At 30.5% G+C, this 27,991-nt stretch overlaps 1 protein-coding gene across 6 annotated transcripts in view; it reads right to left on the minus strand.

Moving 5' to 3' along the window:
- The window catches only part of LOC100159515, a 383,802-nt gene that overhangs the window by 150,276 nt on the left and 205,535 nt on the right, over window positions 1-27,991 (minus strand). For all 6 annotated transcript variants that reach the window (XM_029487770.1, XM_016801133.2, XM_029487768.1 and 3 more), the window contains exon 6: window positions 22,977-23,006. The gene's annotated coding sequence lies outside the window, so the exon portion shown is untranslated. The remainder of the gene's footprint in view (window positions 1-22,976; window positions 23,007-27,991) is intronic.

A 27,991-nucleotide genomic window follows, 5' to 3' on the forward strand; every position in this document is an offset into this window, starting at 1 on the left:
TATACAATATATACAAAAATAGAAACGACATTATAAGAAAAAATTACCAATTTAATGGTGGGTATTATTATTTTAATAGTAATTACAATTTAATACATAGAAATCAAATTTTAATCTACTAATATAATAATGCTACCATCAAACCTTATACAGTCTAAAAGATAATTTATTAGAATTAAAATTTTACAAAAAAAAATAAATAAGACTATGGTTATCATAGTTTTTAAATGTAATTAAGAATAAACACGATTTTGTTGATATTATCATTAATTATAAATACTAGTATTTATAATTAACGATGTTATGTAGATAAAATAATTTATAATATTTTATTAAATGTATAATATATTTTATTTGATATTATTATTTTCGTATTTAAATATGGATTTGAAATAATCGTAATGGTGAATCAAAAATTATTCAAAACATATTATGAACACACTTTAATTGAAAATAATCTGAAAAACACATTATGGTCGTGTTGTATAACAAACAAAATAATATAGTACAACCAAGTTAATTCGTTGAAACTAATTTGCCTTCCGGTATTGTTCTCCTGTTTGGTACACCTCCCAAGATACATTGTGGTAGTGTCCTAGCAATTAAAAGTTTCTTATAGTTAATAGTTAACTGAATATTCTACCTATTCCGATGTTGTTGAAAATATTAGAAATGTTTTTTTTTGTTAGTTTGAAGTTAAATGTATAATGCATGTATAACACATGTTTTTTTTTTAAATTTAAAAAAAAGGGATAAGCAAGTGACCGCTCTGCGGTAGATTGAATAGTATTTTTGACGAAAACATTACATTTATTATATAATATTAATATTTAATAAATTATTAAAATAGTATACGTTTCTATCATATTGTATTATTAACTTTAGGGATCATTTTTGTTTTTTAAATTACAATGAAATAAATAATACCATTATTCTTCGTTTAAATATTTTATTTCGTCCAAATATAAATTTTAAATGCCTATAAAAAAATTGTTTATATGTTTTTAGATTTTATGGTTCCAGTATCAAGTACTCGTAGAAGTTTGTATTAAATTTCTAAGTCATATTAAAAAAAATTGAACAATTAAAATATTTTGCAATGTACATTGTAATACTATCGTGATTTTAATGAATTGTTGTCAAAATTTGAACTTAAATTGCTAATAAAAAAAAAAATCTGACTATGAATATTTAATATTATTAAATAGCTATCACGACACATTATGAGGTAAATTAATGAGTTTTTTAACGAACAAAAATATTTTTATCGGTATTTATAGAAAAAAAAACTAAAAAAAATCTAATATGTCAAACGTCTATCAATATCCAAAAAGTGTCAAAATATATTGAAAATTATACCGTATATGGGAAATGTTGATGGAAACATTTTGTGAAAATGTCAAGTACCTACCTATACCTATCTAAAGTTATTAATTTTTGCATTGCGACAAAACAAGAATATCGATTTTATCGAAAACAAGTTTTGCGTAAGAATTCGGGCTTTTCTCTAACTTTGTTTTATTTTTCCCGATATTTTAAAAAATACTGACAATTTTTGATTTTTACCTGCTAAAAGTACAGACTATAGATTCCCTCTCCTATTAAAAATATATTGATGTTGATGATCGAAGCATTTTTTTCTATTTAATATTTGCTGTTTAAAATTATCCACGAATACATGTAAATACTCACATGAGTGAATACAATTATGTCATATAACATTTTTATATAAGTAAAAACATAGACACACTATTCAATAACGTAGCACAATAATCTTACATAGGTACATCGTTTACACTAGGCAATTAAATAAAATCACTAATCAGCCTTATATGACATCAGGATGCCTAAACATATATGCACAACCCGGGTATCCTATATATCTTATAAAATATACACATACTAATTTATTATACCGTTTAACACATGCATGGTATAGTAGCAGAGGTCTCGGGTCGTGTAGTCATTCTCCTCCGAAGAGAACCGCCCTCGACCACCCGACCAACGTATTCTGACAAGTAATCGACCTCCAGTGGACACCGAATATTACATGATTCTTCCCTATATTCCTCGAAAAATACTTAAATTCAAAACTTATTTAATATTTAAATATATTTATTATTCAACTACATTATTTTTAAAAATAATATTTTACTTAACAGTTTTTTATTCCAAATACAGTGTGTGTATATCTTACTATTTAATAATTCAAATTACGAATCATAGACGATTGTTTTCCGTTACAGATTTTGAAAAACGAATCGCAATTTATAATTGCTATTACATAAAAAAACCACCCATACGTCACTATATCATTAAAAACGGCATCCATGGGCGTATCATTTTTGGTATGGTTTCTCTCCCGTATGAATTCACCGGTGTTTAGTCAGACTGGAACTCGAAGCAAAAGATTTTCCACATATGTCACACTGGTATGGCTTCTCTCCCGTGTGAGTCCGCTGATGTGCTTTCAGTGACAATAGCCATCTTAAAGCACATCAGCGGACTCGCACGGAAGAGAAGCAATACCATTGTGAAGTATGTGACAAATCGTTCAGCCAAAATAACCAACTATGAACTAACAGATCACAAGCGATCGCACACAGGAGAGAAGCCATATCCGTGTGATGTGGCTTCTCTCCCTATGTGCGATCTCTTGTGAACCGTTAGTTGGCCACTGTCACTGAACGATTTGTCACACACGTCACAATGGTATGGCTTCCCTGCCGCGCGAGTCCGCTGATGTGCTTTCAGATGACCGTTCTGAACGAACGATTTATCACATACGTTACTCGAGTACCGTTTCTTGAGCTCACGATTCCTCTCACCACATGTGAGTTTGTTCATTTCATGCTGTTAACTCCACCGCAAATTTCACAGTCGTGACGTATATTGTCTATGGATCTCCTAAATAATAGGTTAGATAGGTTGTTAACGTTTTACTTTATTGTTTTATGTTATAACTCATAATGCCAAATTGAGTTTGTTTTGGTCACCCGGCTGTTCTAGAAATCTGTGTACAGTCGATTAAAATTTATCGACATTGTAAGGTTTTCAAGCCAGCATTTTTCGTAATGCCATTTTATTAACTAAATAAATAAATAATTAGACAGAAGTGTTCATATATTTAACTTTGACTGATATATCAGGATAACCATCTCCTTACGACGAAGTTTCCAATAAGTAAATGTCATTGATTCATAATTAATCAACAAAAAGTCAAACGTATGTTATAAAAGTTATTTTTTTGTGCTATTCCCTTTCTGATGCCATCATAAATTCATATCACATTATAGGAAAGTTATTAAATTAAATTAAATGGAACATAACGAATAAAAAGGAAACTTATTGAAAATCATGATGAAAATCGAAATTATATTTTTACGAGACGAAATATATCATACAATCATTATATTTTTACACGGTCTGACGTGTTACAATACTGACGTAAGCTATCGGTGTGGTAGTCTAGGCTTCGTGACAGTTCGGACACGGGTGTTGATGTTGAGTGTTGATTTAAACAACATAATTCGTCATAATTCGGCCATGAAGACATATATATTTTTAATGAAAACTTTCAGTTATACTACAACGTGGAGTTAAAGTCGTAACAAAAACAGTGGCGTACGATATATTACTGCGACGAGTTTTCGGTTGGACGGGTACGATGCGATAAAGCTGCCGCTGGCAACCGATTCTCGTCCGGCGCAACTTGTCTTGCGTCCCATGATTTGCGGTGCGGTGGGAGAGGTCCTGTAGCAGGTGAAGGATTGTCATTCAGTTGTTCTGGTTGGCAGTCTGCGGCTCGTCCTGGTCACCGGACACCAGCACCATCTGCGTGATTAGGTCTGCCACCCGCTGCCACTTTTCAGCTTGTTGTAGCTGCTCATGATGTCTGAAAACGACGGTTAGTACAAACTATTGTTTATTTTGTTGTTCTTCGGTGAGTGCACGTTTTAGAGATGACACTTGTATTTTCCACGGAGGTTGCTAGTCGGTAAGAAAAACTCTTTTTCCGACCTGTTTTGCTAGGCTCACCGGGATCCACAGTGAGCTGTGAATTTTGGCGTGAATCTGGCATTAAAACTCTTATGTGCCTTCGATAGGTGGTGTGCTTTGTAGTAGACTACGTCACCCTTTCCGAACTTCACCGAAGTACCGGTGTCGTGCTATGTTTTACCCCAACTTTTGTGCGTAATATATGCTCCTCCTGCACTACCCTTTCTTATGAATTTTCCGATGTGGTCTGGAGCAGATTTTGTCAGCGCCCAATCACCGGGTCTCTTGCATTCTCTACCAAGGACAAGGACTATGAGTGGGTAGCATGTCTGTTCGTTACACCTGTCCCGCATCGAAAATATTGCTAAACACACTTTCTAACGCATATTTCCGTATACATATATTATAACAGTTGACCTTGTTCAAAACATTCATATTTAAAACTATTCTTAACATTTATATATTTTGCGCGAGAAAAATGGTATGAAAAAAAATCTTTTTCAAATGGCGGTGCTAATGGCCACATTATAAAATTTTTAATGCTATATTTAATGCGGTATCGTCTAAATTATTCTGAAATATTTCAGAAGTATACCAACAAACAGTGGTTAAGTGTTTACTTTGAATGAAAACAATTTATAAAAGATAACCAATTTATTATCTAGGATAGGTATTTTTTAGCATAAATGACATGAGTAATGTGAGCAACGTATGTGACGACCAACAAAAGCGCTGTTGTATATTTCATACATTTATTATAAACGTTTAAAATTTTGGTTTGATGAATAAAAAAAGTCTTAAATATTAAGGTTATAGTTATAATAATATTGTTTCGATTAATTATTATTATTATTATTATTATTTTTTTAAACACCATAACAATATAAAATATAGTGTATTCGTCGATAAATACTTTTTCAGCCGTAACTAATAATAATATAATTTTTTTTTTGAGTGACGTTTTTCACATTGTATTATAATATTATAATATACGTATAAAGTGACGTCTCAAATGCGGAAATAATAATATTGTAAGCGGTGGGCGGGCGAGACTGCTACGCGTACGACTACGGTGCTCGTGAAAAGGCGTATAATAACAATGCGATGAAGTGAAGTGATGGGTTTTGGCGTTATATAGGGTTTATCGACATATTTTTTTCGAGACTTGTGAAAAAAAACGTATAATAATAATAAATAAAATAATGTTTAAGCACACACACACAGGCGCGAGAGCATCGGGACAAAATACGATTACAATGCCATGACGTTTGCGGTTGCGGCGTACTGCAAGGTCGCGGGGATTTATAGTTATTCCGGAACAATGATTTTCGGCTCGTTGTCGTTGAATACGTTTGTCCCCGTGTATATATTATATACATATACATATATATATATTATGTATATTGTATAAATTCATATATATATACATACACCGTTGCCCGACGGGATTTCTGTTTCCGTTTTTCGGGGTCAGCGGGATATATGCGTGCGAGGCGGTGAGGACGATTCCCGCGGGTCTGTGGACGGGATGTGCGAGTGCGATGGGGGTAGTTGTAGGGGTAGTGTCGACGGGGTGCCGACGGTTGCGCGGCGGTGACGGCGGGGATGGGGGACAAGGTGTCGTTCCGTCTTCCGCAAACCCGCGCCCGACCACGTCGTGGGTGTGTATATATATTTATAATAAATATATATGCAACGCCGCATGATGTATGGAATATTATTCCAATTCTCGGGCACACCCGACCCTATAAATACCTGCAGCCGCGACGTGCTAAACCATACACGCACCCGCCACCGACACCCACCACCGATTACCGACGTTCCGGCGAGGGGTGACGCGAGATTTATGCGACGGCCCCGCTCGATCCATTCAATCAAACGCTCTCTCGCCGACGTCCTACTCGTCAACGGCTCTCCCGCACGCTGAAAACCCTTTTATCACCCCCCCCCCCCCCAACCACGGACCACAGCCCGTCCGCAGTGGCGGCAACACTATACACGCGTCGTATAGTCGTCGTTGTCGCTTGTGTGTAAATAAACGTGTCGTATACGCATAATATATATATATATATATACGTACAGGGTGGGTCACGGGAAAGGGATATGTGAAACAGATGGACCCTAATAACTCAGGATACTTTAGACGTACGATCATTTTTATTTATACAAATCCTGGTAAGTGCCATTCCTAGTTTTGAAAATATCGTCGAGCAGGTGTCCCCGCACCCTGTTCGAAGCAAGTCCAAAAAGTCTGAGTGAACGCACCGAAGCGAGACTTCGCCTGCAGTCTCTCCGCTCCACGTGCGGTGACGACTAAACGGCATTACCCGACGGATCGAATGATCTCTTCCTGCAAACATCCCCGTCCCGCGTCGAGAAAAACTCGTTCGGCCATATCTCTTCGACCCACACTGTATACGTTGACGTGCGAATAAAATATACATTATATACGGATACGCATAATATACGAATAATACTTTATACACAATAATATAATATAACAATACGACGTACTATTTTCGTATTTCGCTCTCGCGCGTGCGGGTGCGACGAACCCTCCGCAGGCTCGGCCGGACCCCGTCGCCGCCCCCACCGGTTTTCGTCGTGATTAGTGGCGGCGCGACGTCCCATCGCGCGCGTATTATTATTATTTATCGTCGTTGGCGGATTCGTATTGTTTATATTATAATATATATACATATATAAAATATATTGTGTGTATTATTATGATCGCCCGACCGCCGCGAAAAATCGGTCAAAATTATATTATTCACACACACACATTGTACGCGCGACGACCATTGTGCCCGCCGTTAATAATGATCGCGCGCGCACAGTGTCTCCCGTCGCGTCCAAGGCCACAGCGACCCCCTGCGCCCCCTCTTCGATCTCATTTTCGCCTCCCCCCGCCCGACCCTCTGCCGTCGTGGCCGACGTTGCCGCCGTGTATTGCGGTCCACGCGCGCGTTGCGGTCGTCGCTATGCGTACGCGTTTTCTCCGGTCGGGATCCACGCACGGCATTTCGCGACGCGCGCTTACCGCACCGGTGTACCGCGACCACGGTATAGTCAGCCGGCGTGTAACGCCATGGTGCAGGCGAGAGCGGTGAGGTCCGGAACCGATCCTGCGCCCCGCTGTAACTCAGATGTGTGTAGGTATGCGAATGTTTTTTTTTTCCAATATTTTTTGGAAGTTGAACACACACGTAGCTAGCTTGCCTATCTAGAGCGCCGGGTTACAAATTATAATGGCGATGACGTAGTATTGTATTATTACATAATATTATATACAATATTTAGATTTTTAGACTACATAATAATGTTAATATTTAACTACACATCCAACTTGTATCGAATCAGGTGGACGGAGGTGTGCTCCGTAGATTGCACATCTTAAAATCTGTATAATAAATAGTCGTGTCGTAATATGCATCCATAAAAAACAATATGTCTTAGAACCGTTATTGATTTATCAAAACAATATTATAAAACTTTAATAATTAAAAAATGGTTATAGAAAAAGAGATGATACCTACAAATGCACAAAATGGTTGTTATGAACAAACAAAATCAAAGATACCATTATCTGGCTAAGGTACAACCGATGTAATATAATAATTTTGTATAATTCCATTTGACATTTCCACACAACAATATGATTATAAACAATAATCTGTACTTGTGTATCTGATTTTAGACTGTAATTAAAATAATATATTTGACGGTTATTAAAAAATAAAATGATAAGCTCGCTAACTTATAACGATAGTTACGCTAAATAATAGTAGACGTTACGCCATGACTGTTTAAGTCGTATGAATGAAATCCAATAAACGTATTTTACTTGGCACATGCGATAGTGTATAATAAATGATAAAAACTGACTGTCGATTGTTCACCTTATATCGTTGTGGACATAACCTAAAAGGTCGATACTTGCCGATTAAAGTGTGTGCGTATATATTGTGTCTCGTTATAATATTTTTACTCATTTTTGCATCGATACCGTCATCGATACCGCTTACGATCATACGCGTTATTCTTTATAATCTGAGAGGTAAATATCGTAACGGCAAAAAAATGGATGAAAAATGAAATAAAAAGAAAAAAAAGACTATGGTTCTTATATTATCGCTTTATCCTTTGGTATCGAAACGGTTGTGAAAAAAATACTGTTACGACACCTCGATTTTGAGCACTATTATATTTATACATATTGTGATTCGACAACGACAACACTATATAAAATACTATTACTATATTATATATTTTTATAGTAGCTCCGTATTTTTCGGACGACAAAAATACAATTCAATATAACATATTATTATTATTATGAAATATATATATATAATAACTATTCGTTCTAAGATCCGATCATAACTATTATTTTGTTCCAATTACGCGTTTATATGGATATTATTTTTGAAAAAAAACCAAACAATAATTATTTTTATACCTGGCTACGTGTTTTTAATATTTACGATTCAATTATAATTTTTTTGAAGTCTACAGTAGATAATATTATCCTCCAGTCCCCTCTTAGAGAATCAATACCATTCGTCTAGCGGCCGATCTACTAAATTCTATTGTTTTTTAAACGTCATAGCCGTTACTGCAAGTACGTACAGAAGTTTATTATTTGTGTCTACGACCGTAGACAATATGAGCCTTCTGTAATGTAATATAGTGAACCTCCCCAGAGAGGTAATAGACCGTTAGGAGAGAGTTTTTAGAGGGAAAGGTGATACTAGTTTCGTTTCTTTTGAACATGCAAGTGTACGGTCAAAGTTGGTAATGCGCTACGAGGGTTCTATAATTTACAGTGTGTAGGGCTGGCGGTATTCATATACCTACGGGAACTTTGAGTTATTGATTTTTCAATACGCCTTTCGATACTTGATACTTCACAGCACTTTGATATTGTCGATAAATACGGCTTAAGTTTATTCAACAATGATATACGAATCACACGTCATAATTTGCGTTACGAGTTTCGTGTCGTATCAAATGTCATAGAGATTCCCATCTCAGATCATGTATTGGGTACCGAAATAAATATTTATTTAACTTTTTTGTATTCGATCATTTTGCAGTATACTTACATAGGCGTACTGTCGATTTTTGATTATTTTATGTAGGTACCAATGTTATGTTCAATTTTCAATATCATCCAAGTTTCGGTACACCGGTTTTTTGATTAATCCGGTATCGCGATTTACCGAATAAATACCGCCAGTCTTACTTTATATTATACTATAAACGTCATCTGCCAACCAAGGATACTCAGGTACGCCCGGATCCAAATTAATTTCCGAAACGTCGGCACTCAATAAAAAAAAAAAAAGAAGAAGATGTTATGTTATAATTCATTAGACTGATAAGAGCTTCTGCTAGAAAATAACTAAATGATAATCAACGGGAAACATCGTGCTGGGACTAAAATTAGTTTCGAATTTCCAGCGAGTGGTTCCATAAGGCTGTATAGTTTATGTCGTTAGAGAGACTCGTTTTTTTATACATAATATATACATTTCTGGTATATTTTTATACACTTTTCATACCGAATTATGTTTTTAAATTAAATTTTCTTTAAGACTTTATGATTAAAAAATAAATAAAATAAGAAAATATTGATAATTATTTAACAGTTTTATCAAACCAGCGTGGAGTAAAAATAGCACAGGCATAATATTATGTTGACATGTTTTTTACACATCCGTTTGCGAATGTATTGTTTTATAATCCTATACCACAAACACAGTTCGTAGTCTCAAAAAAAAGGACTTTGATTTTGTGTTTAATCCGTTATCGTTACTGCCCATTTATATTCGTTGAATTATTTAATTATAGAAGTATATTATGATATTATTCAAAATTAATTATTATAAGAATATAATATTAAATTCAATAAAATAATAAACAATTGTTTTTAATCGTGCACTTTGTGTTAGCATTTAATTTTATTATTCTAATTATATGTTGTATGCACCTATCTATAATTCACCCACTATTCCTCTTGCCTACTTATTTTTGCCGGGTAATTATTGCGTTTTTTTTTTATTAAAGCTATTTAATACATAATTTTTGTTTGTGTCGTATTTTATCCGATATCAATTCCACATCAATCGTATCCACTTTTATGTAATTTTACGGTGTGTTTGAGACGCAAATACTCGAAAAATTTTTGTCTTGGCGTGAAAAATGACCATTCAGCGTTTAACGGCCGGAATATCCTTCCATTCATCCACTCCACTTTCGGTAAGTTGAAGTTTACAGTCGGCTGCCCGGATGTCCAGTTCCAAACTCCGTGACAGAAGTTTTTGCACTCATAAATCATGGCCATATATAATAATAACAAGGGGAGGAAAAAATAGGGAAAAAAATAGCATCTGAGGATAATTGTTCGAAAAAAAAAAACATTGTCTTGTAAGTTCGACTGTTTCGGCAATAGTAAACTTTATCAAATATATTATTATGCTACCAGGTGGACATTCTAACGACGTCATTGCACAACAGTGTACCTAACATATTTTTTTTATACTCCTTCACTATTTTTTTTACACAACATTAATTGTGTGTATATATAGTTATTATGTCTATCGAGATGTAATATTTCTAAAAACGTTAAGACTTTACCAAACAAATGTTGATGATTATTTCCATAGGTTTAAGATAAAAATATACAGCTGAATTTGATTGTTTAAGTAGTATCAACGAATATCATTTTGTTATAATAAAATAAACTATAAATTTGCATGTTCATTCATTCAAATATTAATTAAATACCTTGAACGTGAACTAAAAATAAAATATAAATGCACCGAATACCACCATTAAGCATTTTATTTAATCGTAAAACTAAAATTAATTTTTTCACCATCAAATAAATATAATAATATAACATTATTACACATTCACATTATTCTATTATGTTAGCTACTAATATCGTTCAGCTTGGTATTAAAATTATAAAATCTATAAAAAAATTGTTCATCGATTAATTTTTTTTTTTAATCGATTACCTACGAAAGCAAAAAATATGAAATAACGGAATATCGTGTTAATCGTTAATACTTGAGTAGGTATATTTTATAATGCGTAAGTGTATAACTATGATGTCCTTCACAAAGTGCATATCATAGCAATAATTATTATGGGTCTGCGCAGATAGAAAATGTCGTGACGTAATAGTAGGTACGTAGGTAGGTATAACTACATAATATTATAACCTATGTTATTTTAGCGTGACAATTACAAAACGCGACAGTCAAAATTAATATAATATGACATTTGAGAGTATAGTTATCAAATTAATCAGAGTTTCGTTACACACAGCAGCAGTATAAACAGTAAACCGGGGGGATTTTCGCAGAGGGTTTCCTGACCTGATGTCCGTTGACCCGATTAAACCACAGCGGCATTGTGGTATAAAAATATTATAATTAATGTACACACATAACAATATAACATTGTGTATTCTGTTTACTATATTAATACTGCTCAACTGGTATTAAAATTAAACAACCTATAAAAAAAATATTGATCGATGTATTTTAAAAATGGTTTCGAAAACCAAAAAATATGAAATCACGGAATGTCGTGCGTTAGTAGGACTTGTCTAACATTAATTTATAATGTATTATATTATATTATAATTCTGAACGCTGTTTTTCACAAGTAAAACTGTGAAAAATTTGTACAAAATCACCATTATTATATAGGTCTCCGCGGATAGAAAATGGCGTCGTAACAGTACCTATTTAATGTAGGTACCTGTGTTATTTTAGCGTATTATAAGTAACAATTATCTAAGGCGTGACGATCGAAATTAATATGATATGACGTTCGACAGCAGTCATCACATTGATCAGAGTTTTGTAGCACACATCGGTATAAAAATATTATAATTAATATACACACATGGCATGCATTTTGTTCGGCTGGTATTAAAGTTATAAAATCTGAGAAAAAAATATTGATCGACGAAAACAAAAATATATCAAATAACGGAATATCGTGTTGATTATTAAGACTCGAACAGGTAGGCGTATATTAATTTATAATATAATTACATCGTTCTTCACTGCAGAGTTTAGGTATATACAATAAAAATATGAAAACATTTTTATAAAATTACAATTGCTATATTATAGAGATCAGAACGGATAGAAAACGCACGCATGGTCGTAATAGTATACCTGTGTTGTTTTAGCGTATCATATAAGTATAGGTGGTAACAATAGTTATTACCATAGGCACGACAGTCGAAATTAATATATTATGATGTTCGAGAGCAGTTATAAAATTAATCAGAGTTTCGCGCGATACGCACTGCAGCAGCAGTATATAAACAGTAAAGCGGTCGAAATTTTCGCAGAGGGTTTCCTGACCCGGTAACCGTTGACCCGATTAAACCACGGTGGTATTGTCGCGAAGGGGTTGCTTTTGTCATGGAATCGGCCACTTCACCGCGTACGCCGTCAGTGGCACGGTGACACTCGAGGGGCGATCACCCCGGTGATTTTGTGCTGATATCGCCACGTCACAGGATACTCTTCCGATAACGTTTTAATTAGGTGTACGGTATACGCAGGAAACGCGTTATGGCGGTCGGAAATAATGAAAACGTCTTCAATCGAACCGACTCCGCCTATGTACATACTATATAGGTAGTATCGAGTCGATAACAATGTGTATATTATACATATATATATATATATATATATATATATATATATATATATATAGGTACAAGGCATAGCGTATAATACAACACTATTGTAGTGCATCGGTGGTGGTGGCATCGATTGATTATTTCGTCTAAAGCTTTTGGTCTTATTTTAAACTTCATATGACACGTATTATAGTCGAGTTAACCGTAGTTTATCCGTCGTACCTAGGTATATTAAAATAATTATTACCTAAAAAGTATTTTTAAAATATTGATGCGATTGAACCGATGACGTTTTGCGGGGTTCTCCTGCGTGCCACTTTGTTCCGTTAATTTTAAATACTTTATTCCCTACTTAGGCATTTAAGTTATAATAATGATTGATTATATTTTTTTCATTAAAACACTCTATTAACTTTCCCGATAATACGACGTGTTTACTGTTAAAAACATTCTTCCAGTTTATTCTGGACTGGTGGATTATTTTATTATTAGTTTTAAATTTGTTTATTAAACAGCACATCAAAATGATTATTATTTTGTAATATTCAGTTGTATATTGTTGTTTGTATGTATTATTTTTATCGATAACTGGTCGTAACTATTTTGCATTAATTATAATAATAAGTTATATTTATTTTGACCTTTTATTTTACAAATACTTAATTAATATTCCAGGAAATGAAACGTACCTTATACCTAAAGAGAAAAATGTAGTAATGAAATACTAGACTACGTGTTTAATTTTATTATACAAATTGATTCGATTTAGTGGTGAGATGTAATTATTTAGCAAATCATTAATTTTAATTTAAAAAAAAATAAACAGAATTTACGCCAATAGTGAACAGAATATTTTATTATAAAATTATTCTTCGTTGTTAATATTAATGATGGCAAACCAGTATTCATCCTCTTTCATTTAGTTTGTAAGTAACTTTATTTTTACTTTTATAGCTAATTAAATGTTATTGAAAAAGTTGTGGAAAGTAGCTTTGCGTGGATATTCTTAAAAATTAAAATACAACCTAATTACCTACTACTGAAATATATTATTTCATTTGTTTATTCGTAAAAATGAACAATATATAATAATTAAAATAAATAAGAACATATAGTTGTTAGGTTTTAAATATTTAATAATAAAAATAGTTATTTTTAATTAAATAAAGAAGAAATACGAGAAAAATATAAGGCATAACGTGCAATGTCAATGATGAGTGATGACATCAACATGATAATAATTATTTATAATTGCATATTATAATCATATAAATATAAACTATTAAATCTACTAGACTATACGTCATGAGCAATTCTTACTGGTCTGAATCAAATAGTATAATTATTAATATTAAATATATATAAAACAAATAAATTATATGATTTATTTTGTCTTTATACTGAATAATAATATAAACATCCGTATAGGTATAAAATAGCAAGTTTCGTTTTGAAAAATCGATTTTATTTGAATATTTTATGTGAAACGAACTAGAATTAAATGCTTTAGAGTGTAGTCAGGGGTGATGTTTACACCGGAAACAAGTGTCAAATAAAAAAAATGGAAACGAACAGTCTGATTGGTACGAAGGAGGAGAGTGGTAACACTTAAATTAGTTGGTTCTTTTTATTGGCCCCTTGAGGGTTTCGTGAAACAGAAGGGTATTCGGTTCATTCCCAAAAACTCTTGGTCTCGGCCACTTGCCTCCGCATTAGCCACTCCGCGTTTAATTAAAACTTTTTGATAAGTACAAAAACCCACCGAAACTCAAAGTACCAGCAGTCATTAGCATAAGGATTCTTAAGTTCGGCAACCGACTAGTCCTGGAAAGAGAACCGATGATTTCCGTGTCTTAAAGAGAATATTTAACGAGCAGAATATATTTTATGATGCAAGACGAAAGCATTTTTTTAAGTCGTATATTATATGTTATAATATTTTTGATCCTCGAATCTATGGCATGACCACGATGGCAGTCTATATCGGACTGCACAGCCAAAGCCATCGCGATAATTATATTTCCTAACACCGCAATGAATAAATGAACAAAAAAAAAAAATGATAATTCTTGATATAATATTTTTAATGTTAGGAATTCAAGACAAATATGGCACAAGAATAATATTATACTGTTATACTATATTATTATTATGGAGCATGCGCACAAAAGATATCGAACATCTCACAGCGCTTTAAGGTGCACAATTGCCCTTTTAACATTATTACATATTATTATAATGTATATAATATTATGTTAATGTTTGATCAAGAAATGTAACACAGCTGTGTAGATAACAAATAGTAAACACCGCGCCGTAAAACGATTATTTTTAATATTGTGGCCAAATATTTACAGATACTTTAAAATAAAATATTATTTAGGTACATAATAATGTAGATCTCATTCGTTAAATTTAAAACGTTACCTTAAGTAGTGTAAACCTCTACTCACTAATAACCTCACTAAATATCACGGCATCGTATGAAATAATATTATATGTACATTAAAATATAAACTGCTTTGAACTATAGACTTTTTTTTCGTATTAATTATATTTATTTTTAAGAGTATATACTATTTCTTTTTTACTCTAAAAGTAATTCGATTGCAATGTTCAGATATCGTGTCTAGAGTGCATTAGCAGATTGTATCAACCTCATCAGGGTGTATTATGATAATCTTCAAGTAAAAGTTTTTGTACACTTAAACGAAATTAAAAATTAAACAACAGTTCAGACTACAAACACATAATTTTAAAGAAGGTCCAGTACATATTAATATTATTATTGATTAATAAGCTATGAATTATAATAATTATTATATTTATGAAATATTATGCTGGATTAAAATTCATTTAAAGTTGGAAATGTTGACTATGTTTTCGTTTACAGAATTTAATTACAAAGGTAAACAGTTATTCTCAAAAATTATTTTATAAAACCATCAAGCCGTTTATTTTAAGGGGAAAAAATTAATAATTTTAATAAGATATTTTAATAATATTTAATAACGGATACATCGGTTTTTCAAACATAACAATATCTTTTATTACCTATGTCGATATAAGTTAGTTTTCAAAATAAACACGTCTTTTATAAGTACCAAAGTACGTGGTTACATAACCACACAAAAGAAAATACAGGCAATTTGTTTCATTTTAGAGATACTTCTAAAAATAAAATAGAATTTTTTTTTATCAAATTTATTACAAGAACTATAATAAATGCTAAACAAGGGTCTTTTAAAAATAAATTACAATCTCTACAAGACTATATTATCGTACAATAAGGAATTTTGGTGACAAAGAATTCACAATTGATGAGTGAGCACCCGCAATAGTGCCACGTGACAGGTTAATTAGAAAACACCTGAGTCAGTATTTTATATTAGTTGTAAGACATTTACGACTTTTGGTAACAGTTATTTGGAAAAAAATTGAATAAGTGGATTTTGGAGATTTCGAAACACTTTGGTGAAGTAAACGGTGTGAGTGATTTTTTTCTAGTTGATTAAGTATTTGATTTTTATGTATTTATGGAGATCATTGTTTTCTTGTGTGCCACGGGGGCGGAGGTAGTTTAACGAAAAAATATGGATTAAAATGTCTGGAGTGCTAAGATTTGAAAACTTAAAATTCAGACTGGTATTATTATGGGTTTGTAAAAAAATGTGAATTACAAAAGTATATTTTAATAAGTTTAAGAATATAAAAATATAAATCGCTTTCACAAAAGTGCAATAATATGTATCCATCAATATGTGAATAATAATTTTTAAAACAAAAATAAAAATGTGCTTATAATAAAAAATTAGTAATCAGATTATTCAGTGTTAGCTACATATTTTAAAGCAGCATTAGTTTGTGATTAGTAATAAATAAGTTATAACAATGGGGGAAATGAAAATAATAAAGAAATATTTTACAATAACTCATAACATACATAAAACTATAGTGGAGTTTTTATAACATGCTGGACCCCAAATTATCCATGTTGAAGTTTTGATAATAATTCTATAAACCATATATTTTGCTGTTTATTTTCAACCCGTACCTTATACATTTATTATAATAATAGATTTGTATAAACTAATAAGAAAGTCATATAATTAAAGTTTTAATTATTCTACTAGGTAATTAACTGGTAAATTTAATTCGATTTTTCAACAAGTATAACTCATCAACATTAAATATTTTTGTGTACCAACTCAATGTATATACATAGTATTTAGTTCTAAAAATCACAAAATTAATCTAACTTTTGATGACATTAATTTAAATTTTTATTAAATATCACGAATTATTTAATCATAATTAAATAAAAATTAACTTTTTCATTTACATTGTTACTCTTCATAATTGTCATGAATTATAAAACTTATGAATACTGAATTTTCCATTTAAAATTAAAGGGTTTTTTTTTAAGACATGTTTTAATAAAATGTTGTAAAATTAAATTTTGTGTCTATATTTTCTTAATACATCTGAGAATAATAATGCGGGTCAGGCAAATTTATTTAATGTATCTCAAAAATAATATTAAAAGCCCTTTTCAATTAGATACGTATTGTATTAAGTGTATTAATAATTATTTATAAAGATATTTTATTGTGTCGATTCTCTAAAATGCTGACGATGGATGTAGTTTTATTTTGCAAGTAATGCTTTTATTTAATATTTTTGGAAATAAAATGTGTACATAAATAGTGTACTTCCCTGCATATTTTATACATTATCGTTGATAATAACGGAGCATTCACAAAAACAAAAGGGGAATAATTATTTTAAATTTTAATGTATGAGTTCAAAGGAAACGCAGAGCATTAGGCATATAATATAATATATATTGTATTGTGGTTGTATAAGTAGTAATGCTGTCCATTTTTAAATAGACTTAAAACGTTATATTTTTGAATAATGACATTTTTTTCGGTTTATTGTCAAAGTGTATGTATTTTCTATTTACATATTTGAAAAAAATATGATATTTTAGTAGTTGGGTAGATCACTACAGGGACGAGTGTGTTACATTTGTGTTGTGATATTAAATCATTGCTTTTGAAAGAGGATTCCGATTTAAACAACACTTGTTTAATTTTTTTCAGCAAAAAACAGTCTCCAGTATTTTTTCACTCAGAGAAACTTGTAACTATTGAGAGAAATTGTAAAAAGGACCTTTCCTAAGAATAGGTACAAACTAGAATTGACTTTCAATCGATAGGTTAAGCGTTATTTGGAACTTCTAGAGCACTTTTCTTGAAAAAATATATGATTTGTAGTAAAAAAATGTCTAAAAAAATCATCGTAAAGCCATAGGTGGATGCGTATCGATTTCCTCGAAACCTACAATTTAAAACTGTTGATTTTCATGTAGGTATTATTTTTCATCGTACTCCAATGAATTGACATTTACATCGAATCAAATCGTGTACCTATATGCTTGCACACCGGGAGGTATATGATTATAGTATTGGAAATTTAAGGGTTTAATCGTTGATGTTCTTCACATGCAATTACACTATTGTACCTACAAGTTACATCTGTGTTGTGAAATTAAATCATTGCATTTGAAGAGGATTGTGACTTGAATCGCACTTGGTTAATTTTTTTCAGCATAAAATAGTCTCTTGTTTTTTTTTTACCCGTAGAAACTATGTTGTAACTACTGTTGAGAAAATTCCAAAAAAATACCTCTGCTAAGTATATATTATTGGCACAAACTAGAATTGATTTCCCAATTGATAGGTTAAGCGTTATTATTGGAACTTCTCGAATACTTTTTTCGACCGAAAAATGATTTGCAGGAAAAAATTACAAAAAATGTCGTCATCGTAAAACTAGCATAGGTGTGCTAATATTTTACTCAAAACCTAAAATTTAAAACCGTCGATTTTCAAGTGTAGGTATAATATTTGATGCACTCGAATGACTTGTATTATATACATCGATTCGTGTACATACGCATTATACTTCCGTACCGGGTGACATATGATTAGAATTGAAAATTGAAGGGTTTAATCGTTGATGTTGTTCAGATGAAATTACATACAATTTTACAGGGCATGGTAAATCGATCAGCAGTAGCAATTAATTTCGTGACGGTAAAACTTAACCAGATTAAAGTTTCGACGGTGGGGATCCCATTATAGTGCAAGTGGTATATATATATAAGTGTATGTGTGTGTGTGTGGGTTAACAAATAATTAATTTTGACGCCAGGGTACGTGAACGAGTTGGCTGTAGGTCCCAAGGGTTCTAAGTGAAGCAAAAAAAAAAAAAACAACGAACACAGTCACCTGGCTGAGAACCAATCTCTTATCTTGCAAAATTTACGAGCCTCCTTTTCCCCTCCAGCATATACTTCTCCTGCTTACTCTCCCAGTGAATGAAAGAAGCTCAAGGATTTTATTGTTTTACTGAGATTCTCACCCTTCACATAATAAAAAAAAAAATAACAAACTCTTTAATACGACTATACATCACTATCAAAAAAAAGGTGTGGTTTTTTTATATATTGTTATGAATCATGTTCTATAAAAATCAAAACGATGATTGTTGAACAGTTGTGAACATTTTTAAAATTTAGAGTTTACATTCTTGATTTAACTTTAAGTTTATTAATTTATTTTTATTTTTATTTTAAACAATATAGTATTATTATGAATTCCAATGCTAAGTTTGAGTTATAATATAGAGTTGGTACATGCTAACATGGCAACGAAGTGCACGGGATCAGCTAGTTATATTATAAGTATTAACTGTAAATTCTTTCAATTGATTCATAAGTCGCTTAAATACATCAATTCTTGTTTCAACTGAAAAATAATTACGTTAACAGGCTAAACAAGTCACAACTGTGAAGATCAACCGAAAATATCTCGTTAAATGTCAACAAATAGATTGTTCAATTTTAAATTTAAGTTCAAAGATTTAGTAACACGTTGAAAAATTAAATTTGTGTTTTTTAAGTTCAATTATATAATATAAACATTGAATTAGAAATAAAATACTGCCAAACAGCAATTAAATGGGAGCAATTTCAAATGTAGGACACGAAAAATTAAAATAATAATAATATTAAAATGCAATTGCCTTAGAGGGCTTAAAATATTAACGAAAACCACATCAATGCAATATAATATCAAACGGTAATCGTACTTTTCAACAAATTTTTATCTATAGATAAGTTTTTATGTTTACAATTACACTTCGTTTTGTATTTACATCCACGTTGAAGATTATAATATTATTTATCACGTTAGATCGAGTACTGCAGATTCGCCTTTCGTCGGAATATCACGTATATCATGCGTACAAGCAAAAGATTTTCAACTGTTTTTTTGAATATATATATTTTTTAATTTCCTTTTACGTATAATATTATTATCGTACTTTGGAAATCGTAACATGGTTTAAAACTTTATAACCAGGTTTTGGCCGTTGATGATTAAATATGCATGCGGTTCGCTTTATGAATATTATAAACGCTGTGCTTTCCAGTTATCTGAATTACGTTTTTCCTAATTCTATTTACGGTTAACGATGTAATTATGGAGGTAATTTAAAAAGCAAAATATCATAACCTCGTGGCTCTCATTGATATCTTCCAAAGTCTAAATAATATATAAAGCCGCTTTTAGTTATTACTAATTTTCAAACGTTTTCTCGAAAATTGCACGTAAATCGTCTAAATCGAAAGCGCTCAATCGTTGAACCTTATTTATATTCGTCCTCTTCCGCTTCGGTATTTAAATAGCAATTTTAAAGGTCTTCGATACACTCGCACGCAGCATAATAATCTCGCTCAACACAATTGGTATTTTAATTACTTCTTATTTTACATCACTATTATTGGTCGGGGCGTGCACAAGGTGATTTTTCGAGTACGCTCGCCCTATTTTTATGTTTAAATTATTTTTTTATTCAAATTCAGATTTTAAATTTTTTAATTCACTTGCAGAAGATCATATTTTTGATTACTTGAGGATGATTCCGTGACAATACAAACTTCTGTTTCTAAAATAGGAACCTCCCTTTTCACTTTTAACTATTTAGCACATATTTTTTTGCGAATTGTCATGCATTTAAATCAAAATTTGAACGAGTTAGTTATATAACTTTGTATTATAGGTACTAACGACAATAATATGTCTATGGTAATGGGTAGATAGATATGGAGGCTTAGATAGTATGAAAATGTTAGTAACTACTAATTACTTTGATCTATCAATAATTTATAAAAAAGGGCCCAATTACAATAATATAGGTACTACATGTCTACATCTGATATTACATAATATTGTTTATATTTTTATGAAATAATTTTTAAGGATTATTATCATTATAGTATATAAATATTTTAATAACTCAGAAACTACTCATTAGGATTTCGATTTGATACATCAAAACAGTCAAGAAATTCATTAGCTAAATTGTTTTTAGTAAAAAGGGGACTCCCGGTCCCATGTGAAAAATAGAAGTTTGTATCGACATAGGACACTCCTTAAGTGGTACACAAATAATATCATGAATTTGAAAATACAGTATTTAAGTATACTTATTAAGTATTAAAAAATTCATAAAATCATAATTTGAATAAAATAAATTGAAGTGAAAAACGGGGATGAACGTGCTTAAAAAAATCATCTGGTATTTCCTATCTCAAAGCTATAAGCTACATGTTTGCAATTATATTTGGACACGTCATGATATTATCATATTATTAGAATTATAATAAATCATGGAGTTCCCTTATTGACGATAAATTTCAACACAACTATCGCTGTAATAATTGAACACCGTACACTATATATGTTAGGTACCTATATGATATAATTTGATGTTGACCATTACGGACAAATCGCGGGTTTGATTGAGTTGGAAATAATAAACTGATATATTATTCATAATACAAGGGATCGATTTCACTGGGCAATTCGCCTATACATATTGTATTTATCTTATATAAACGATTTCAGCAACGTACCAATGGCAGTTGGTCTCTCGGCAAACAGAAAGAAAAAAAAAGGTTTCAGTAATGAAGTTGTCTGTCAATATTATGTTATTCGGCTCAACGAAATTCGATTATCGTCTCGAATGTTGAAGAAAAAAAAAACTAGAAATGCACACAAAAACACCGACACACTCGTGTTACGCAACGTGGTCAAAATCAAATACTTTATTTTTTTGTTCCTCGTAAAAAAACAAAAATAAATAAATTTTTCTAATTAAGAAACTTCGTCAAACACAATATTATACTACAACATTATAACTACCTACGCCGTAGGTAGTTAATCTGTATATATAAGAATCTAACTTGATTTTGGAGACGAAGGAAACTGGTTTGTTTGTTCACCTATTTATTATTGTTATTATTACCTATTAATTATTTATTTATTTGTTTGCACTTGCATTTTTCCATTTGAAATATATATTATTCCTTGAACAAATAATTTATTGTTACATTTTTTTCTACCTTATCTCTATTCTATAATAAAAAGAATACAATTTACCACTCCAGTGGTTGAATTCAAAATATAGGATATATAGTTTTCAGAAATTAGCAATAACAATAACTACAATGTGTAATTATATTATATTATTTACATAGCCAAAAAATAGTCATATGTTTTTAAATTAAATTGTAAAAAAATAATTTCTTCCGGAGGAAGGTCGGGCATCTGGTGTAATATAATGAGATACAATATATTATATTATATTCGTTATGGGCAACTACAATATATTTTCCACTTATTTTCGAACCGTACATCTAGTAAAACTTCTAATGATCGTAATCTGTTAATATTTGAAGATATTTTGACATTTTGGTTTTACAGAAAATAATATTTGAACGAACGGCGGCGGTTGGCCTGGGGCCTGGGCGCTAGTTTTTAATTGAAGTAGAACAAAATACAATTCTCATAAATCATGATGTATCACTGTTTTATAAGTTACAACGTGACCCTAACTTTATGGTTTATGGTCAACTATATGACTGGTGAAAGCTGCAGTACGCCTGCATACCCACAAATTATATTACACCATTCATATTTGTATATTATACATTTCGTCGCGTTGTACTGTTATTGGCGAAAAACAAATTAATAAACTTTTATAATGGGTTGATAAAATTAAACTCGTATAAGCCACTTTAGTCGTTATATTGCGTCCAACAATCAATACAGGTACAACACCATTATAATTGGTATATTATTAAATTATTATTGACCGACGTTTCAATAATAAATCATAATTTTGCAATACACTTGCGCACCTACTTATATAATATTGTTTCACTTACGTTTTGGCTGTCACACAATCTCCATAATTTCTGTAAGAAAAAAAAAACGAAAAAATATTAAACTTTGATATATTGATGGTTAAAACTAAAAGTTAAGTTTCTACCAACATTGAATTGGTAATAATTTTTGAGGTAAGGTTCGGCAAAAAATATTATCAAATTAAATTTCAGTAACATATGGTTTGAGATTATTTATACTCTGTTAATTCGGCAGTGTAATAAAATATATTATTTTATTGTGTCCTTATAGAATCAGACGAATTATGCAGAAGTCTGAAATGTTCATAAAACCATGGTAAAGTGTACTGTTGGTGGCACTGCTATAGTTAATGGCACCCAGAAATTTTGTTTTTCGCTAATGTTTTACTATGAATTTTAGGGATATTTTATTTTAATTATACGGCTATACTGATACTGTTTTTTCATCAATCTTTGTGTTAAAATATTATTTATTGGATTGTTTTCAATTCGATGTCATAGCAGGTTAGGTGCTAATAACTGACAAAAACTAATTCCTAAGGTGACAACAATAATTGTACACTTTACTGCATATTATTATGATATTATTATAACAGGAATCCTTCATACAAAACCGTTATTTACAAATTAAGTATCAAAAAATAACCATAAATATTATGGAAACATTAGTTATTAATATATATAATTCATAAAACTAATAACCGAAATATTGATTAAATGTAGCAAAGTATTAACCACGCATTACTCTTCGGATTAGTCAAAAAAAATGATTATTATTTTTATACCCATGTTTACTAACCTGTCTTTAAAATAGCTAAGGTTTTTAGTTATTACTTACCATAAATGCTTTATGGCCATAAATCATAATGCAAATGTGTTTTCTTAAAGTAACTACAGTAACATAATTTTCTATAGAATACTAATATAATATATACCTTATACATAGATATTATAATTTTATATATTTTATCTACATATTAATCTATTATAAAACCAATTATAAATCATTCCATTTTGTTTGCCAAAAAAATACAATCTAATTATTTTGTTATTAATAAATACTGGTCTTTACAATTTTCTTGCAGTACATTTTAATGATAATACAAAAACCAATTTAAATAGGTACCTCAAAAAACGAAAAAAATTGTTAAATAATGATGGAGATTCATAAAAAAAAAAAAAAAAATAAAAAAATAATATAGTGTTCAAATAATCAGCGAATGAAAATGAGAAAAAAAAACGTTGTTTGTTTCGAAGCTAAAATAATAAATCACCTTCTATAGTTCGAAAGCGTTAAAACTTCAGTGTCCCTAGGGTCTCTGAAACCAGTGGTTTAACCCCTCAATGCAAATCTCATATATACATTTCTGGGACGTTTGATTAAATACCATTCAAAGACCTGCTTTCTCCTTTGTGTCTGTATCTGTAGCTCACATTAGACACAAAACAAGCAATTTGAAACAATTAATACAGACACGAAATTATTCAATCACGTTTATGGTTTTGTCATGAAGGTACACACATGATGTAAGCAAAATAAATCTAATAAGAATCTCTATTTCATACAAATGTGAACATATCTATAAAATCTACCTATTTGGTATACAGCATTTTAAAAACTACTAATAGCGAATGTAATGGTATAACGATTGTCACTTTGGTAAACAGTTGTTACTTTCGTCACTATAATAATTAAACAACTTTATTTCAATAGATATGTTTTTCAAATCCCAATAAAGTATTGAAAAAATGTTTAAAATGATAAAATATTATAAGAATTAAAAATAAATCACATATTTTTTACCATATTAAATCAAAAAACATTCATATAGTTTCAATCTAAAAAAAAGAAAACATACCTATGATATTCACAAAAACCAAACAACTTCAATTTATTTGAGTATGTTGTGAAAGTGAATAAGGATTTATTTATGCAGCTAGTAAACTTTAATGCTAAAAAAATAAAAACCAAATAAAAAGTTAAATAAAACGTTTATAACAAAAATTAAGTTAGAACTGTGCTAAAAAACCTCGTTTAATCGTAAATGAATCAAACTATTTACTTTTATTTGTTATTTTTTGTTACAAGCGATTTGAAAATATCGTTCAAGTTCACCGAGTGGGGTTGGCGTAAAGGAAGTGGTGATTTTGTTTTCTTTACGGTTGACTATTAATTCAACAGAACCCAGAAAACAAAGTTTTTCTTTTTCATTTTTACAACGTTAACTTTGTACAGACCAACAATAATATCCTGTATTTTAATACATGTTATAATTTATTCCGTCCTAGGACTGAAAATTGGACCAACAATTAAACCAGCCACCATTTGCACATACATACATACATATATACATAATACATAGGTATACATAAACATACACAAATCTACCCCGAAACATACTATCCCTTTTCCACTATACCTTTGAGGCGACCGGAGAGGGTATTGGAGTAACGCTATTTCTCCCAAACGTGTGTATGCTGTAGGGTGTCATAAATTTAATAATCATGTGGAATAATCGGCCTTCGGTTTCTCCCCAATTACAACGCTAGCTCTCTCGTCAAAAATTATAACCCGTTCAAAACACATCGTCAACTCCCCAACCTATTTACCACCAAAATATTATTGTATTTAAGCCTGTTTATGCGAATTCCATTAAATTACATTCGAACGCCATTGACAAACAACACACACACACTAGTACACTACTATAATTTAGGCGCAAACCTTTTTTTGTTAAATACAATTCGCAGCTGTAAGGGCGAGGGTCCATCGGTTATTAGAACTGTATATTATGGCCTATATAATTCCATATTGTTAATTATACCCATAACTATGTTTTGTCCAAATTATTTAAAACCTGAAGTATATATTATTATTTATAAAATCAGTGGGACCAAATATTTTCTTGAATATTAAATACAAATAAAGTAGAAAGTTATAGAAAAAATATGAAACATACTTTTTAAAATTGGTATTACATTTTATAGATAAATCATTTAGGTGGTAATCTTAAAACTAAATATTATAATATTAACATAAATACTAAATAGATATATTCAACACGTTATTCATAACAATCGAAAATCAAACGTCATTAATATTTTAAATCATATTCACAGAGAATTATATAGTACCTATAGTAATTATATATGACATTAAAAAATAAATATTAGGTACCTGCAAGATAACTAATTGTACAAGTATTCAAAACGTTTAATACATCGCCTAGAATAAAAAAGTATGTTATAATGAACTGTATTATACAGTAAATGTATTATATCAACTAGTATTTTATTATTATTTACTACAAATAAAACGTTAATTAAAAAATGGCGTGGTAAAAACATACTAATAGATTTATTACAATAAACTCGTATAACCAGTGGTGAGTTGGTACATTATACTTATTATTTTTTTTATTCTACAATAGGTATTTGGAGAAGTTTTTGGTTTTATATTAAGTCACGATTTATTATTGATTTGTCAGATTATATGTTTTACCACTGTCAGTATTTTTTTTTTAGTATTTTGAATTCTATATAATATTGAAACTAGGATGACATTTTCATTACAAATATTTAAACTTTTCAATACAGTTTTACGGAATCGAATGTTATTCAGACCCCTCATATTACGTTATTTACGGTTATATTCAAACGTACGGTAGAGACTTTCCCACTCGTAAAATCGTAATCGAGTTTAAATCCGTTTTATGTCCTAAAATAAAATATGGATTTATTTTTCTTTTATTCAGACACACTGAGTTGTAACACTTCAGGACAGTCACCAACAAGTAACTGAACAGTGATCATATTTGTAACTCGATTTATGCAGTGCTCGTATAGTTTACTTAAATGTATATTCAAGTAAAACCAATAAATGAGAGACAAAATATTATTAAAAAAACTATTCAGCCTCGCTTGTTTTTAAGTTAATTGTATAGATGACGGACGCTATTGGCTATAATTCTATTAAGTCGACAGTTATTAATGAAGTTAGACTATCAAATATACATAACACTAGGTACCTATATGTACATAATACTATTATTATTGTTATTTTGTATACATTATTATTGAACAGGAGTGTATAGGATATAATATAAAACCTTTGATAATAAAAGTATACATTTAATTTTAATTTTTAAACACATAATAAAATATGTATAGCTTCTTGTTAATAATGTTTACATAATTTGAAAAGTTGATTTTTTTTGCTCCCATAAATTATTGTAATACTATATCGTACTTTTGTGTATATTATATTTATATCTATGCTATACATATTATAAATATTTTTATACATACATTAAATTGTAATTATTAAATATTATTAATTATTATAATATGCTATATATTATTTCAATAACTAAGTATTAAATTTCGCGTGCCACTACTAAGTACCCACCCTTATCTTTCAGTCTCGCTATGTACATATCTTAAATCAAAATTACTTATTGTACATAATATGTATATTATGTTGTTTAGATTGTAATTAAATGTATTTTTAATAAAAAAAAAAGTATTAAATTAATAATCATATTTTAGATTCTGAACGAAGTGATGAATGTATTGATTTTACAATGATGTGTGTTTTTTTTTTTTTTTTTTTTTGTGTCTGACGACAACTTTTGGAGCAGTAAAAATGCTTCGATTTTCAAAAGTTGTACCTTTTCTGAAAGGAAAGTGAATCTAGTTGATACTTTGGGGGGTCAAAAGTGAAAATTTCCCAATACTTTTCAAAAGCGGCAGGAAAAACCTTAAAAAAATAACGGAAAAACGCGAATTTTTACGCAAAACCAATTTTTGACAAAAACGAAAACTTAATTTTACTGTAACTCAAAAAATAATTATTGTAAGCACTTGAAATTTGCAACAGATGTTTATATTAGCGTTGTCTATACAGGGTTAAATTTTCAAAGTGTTTCGACTTTTTTTGAGCTATTTATAGACAAATGAAATTTTCAATTTTTCTAAGTATTTTTTTTTAAAATAACGATAAAAATTTTTGGGTTGGATAGAAAACTTTGAAAATT

Source organism: Acyrthosiphon pisum, chromosome A1 (genome assembly GCF_005508785.2).
Source record: "Acyrthosiphon pisum isolate AL4f chromosome A1, pea_aphid_22Mar2018_4r6ur, whole genome shotgun sequence".
Lineage (NCBI taxonomy): Eukaryota > Metazoa > Arthropoda > Insecta > Hemiptera > Aphididae > Acyrthosiphon > Acyrthosiphon pisum.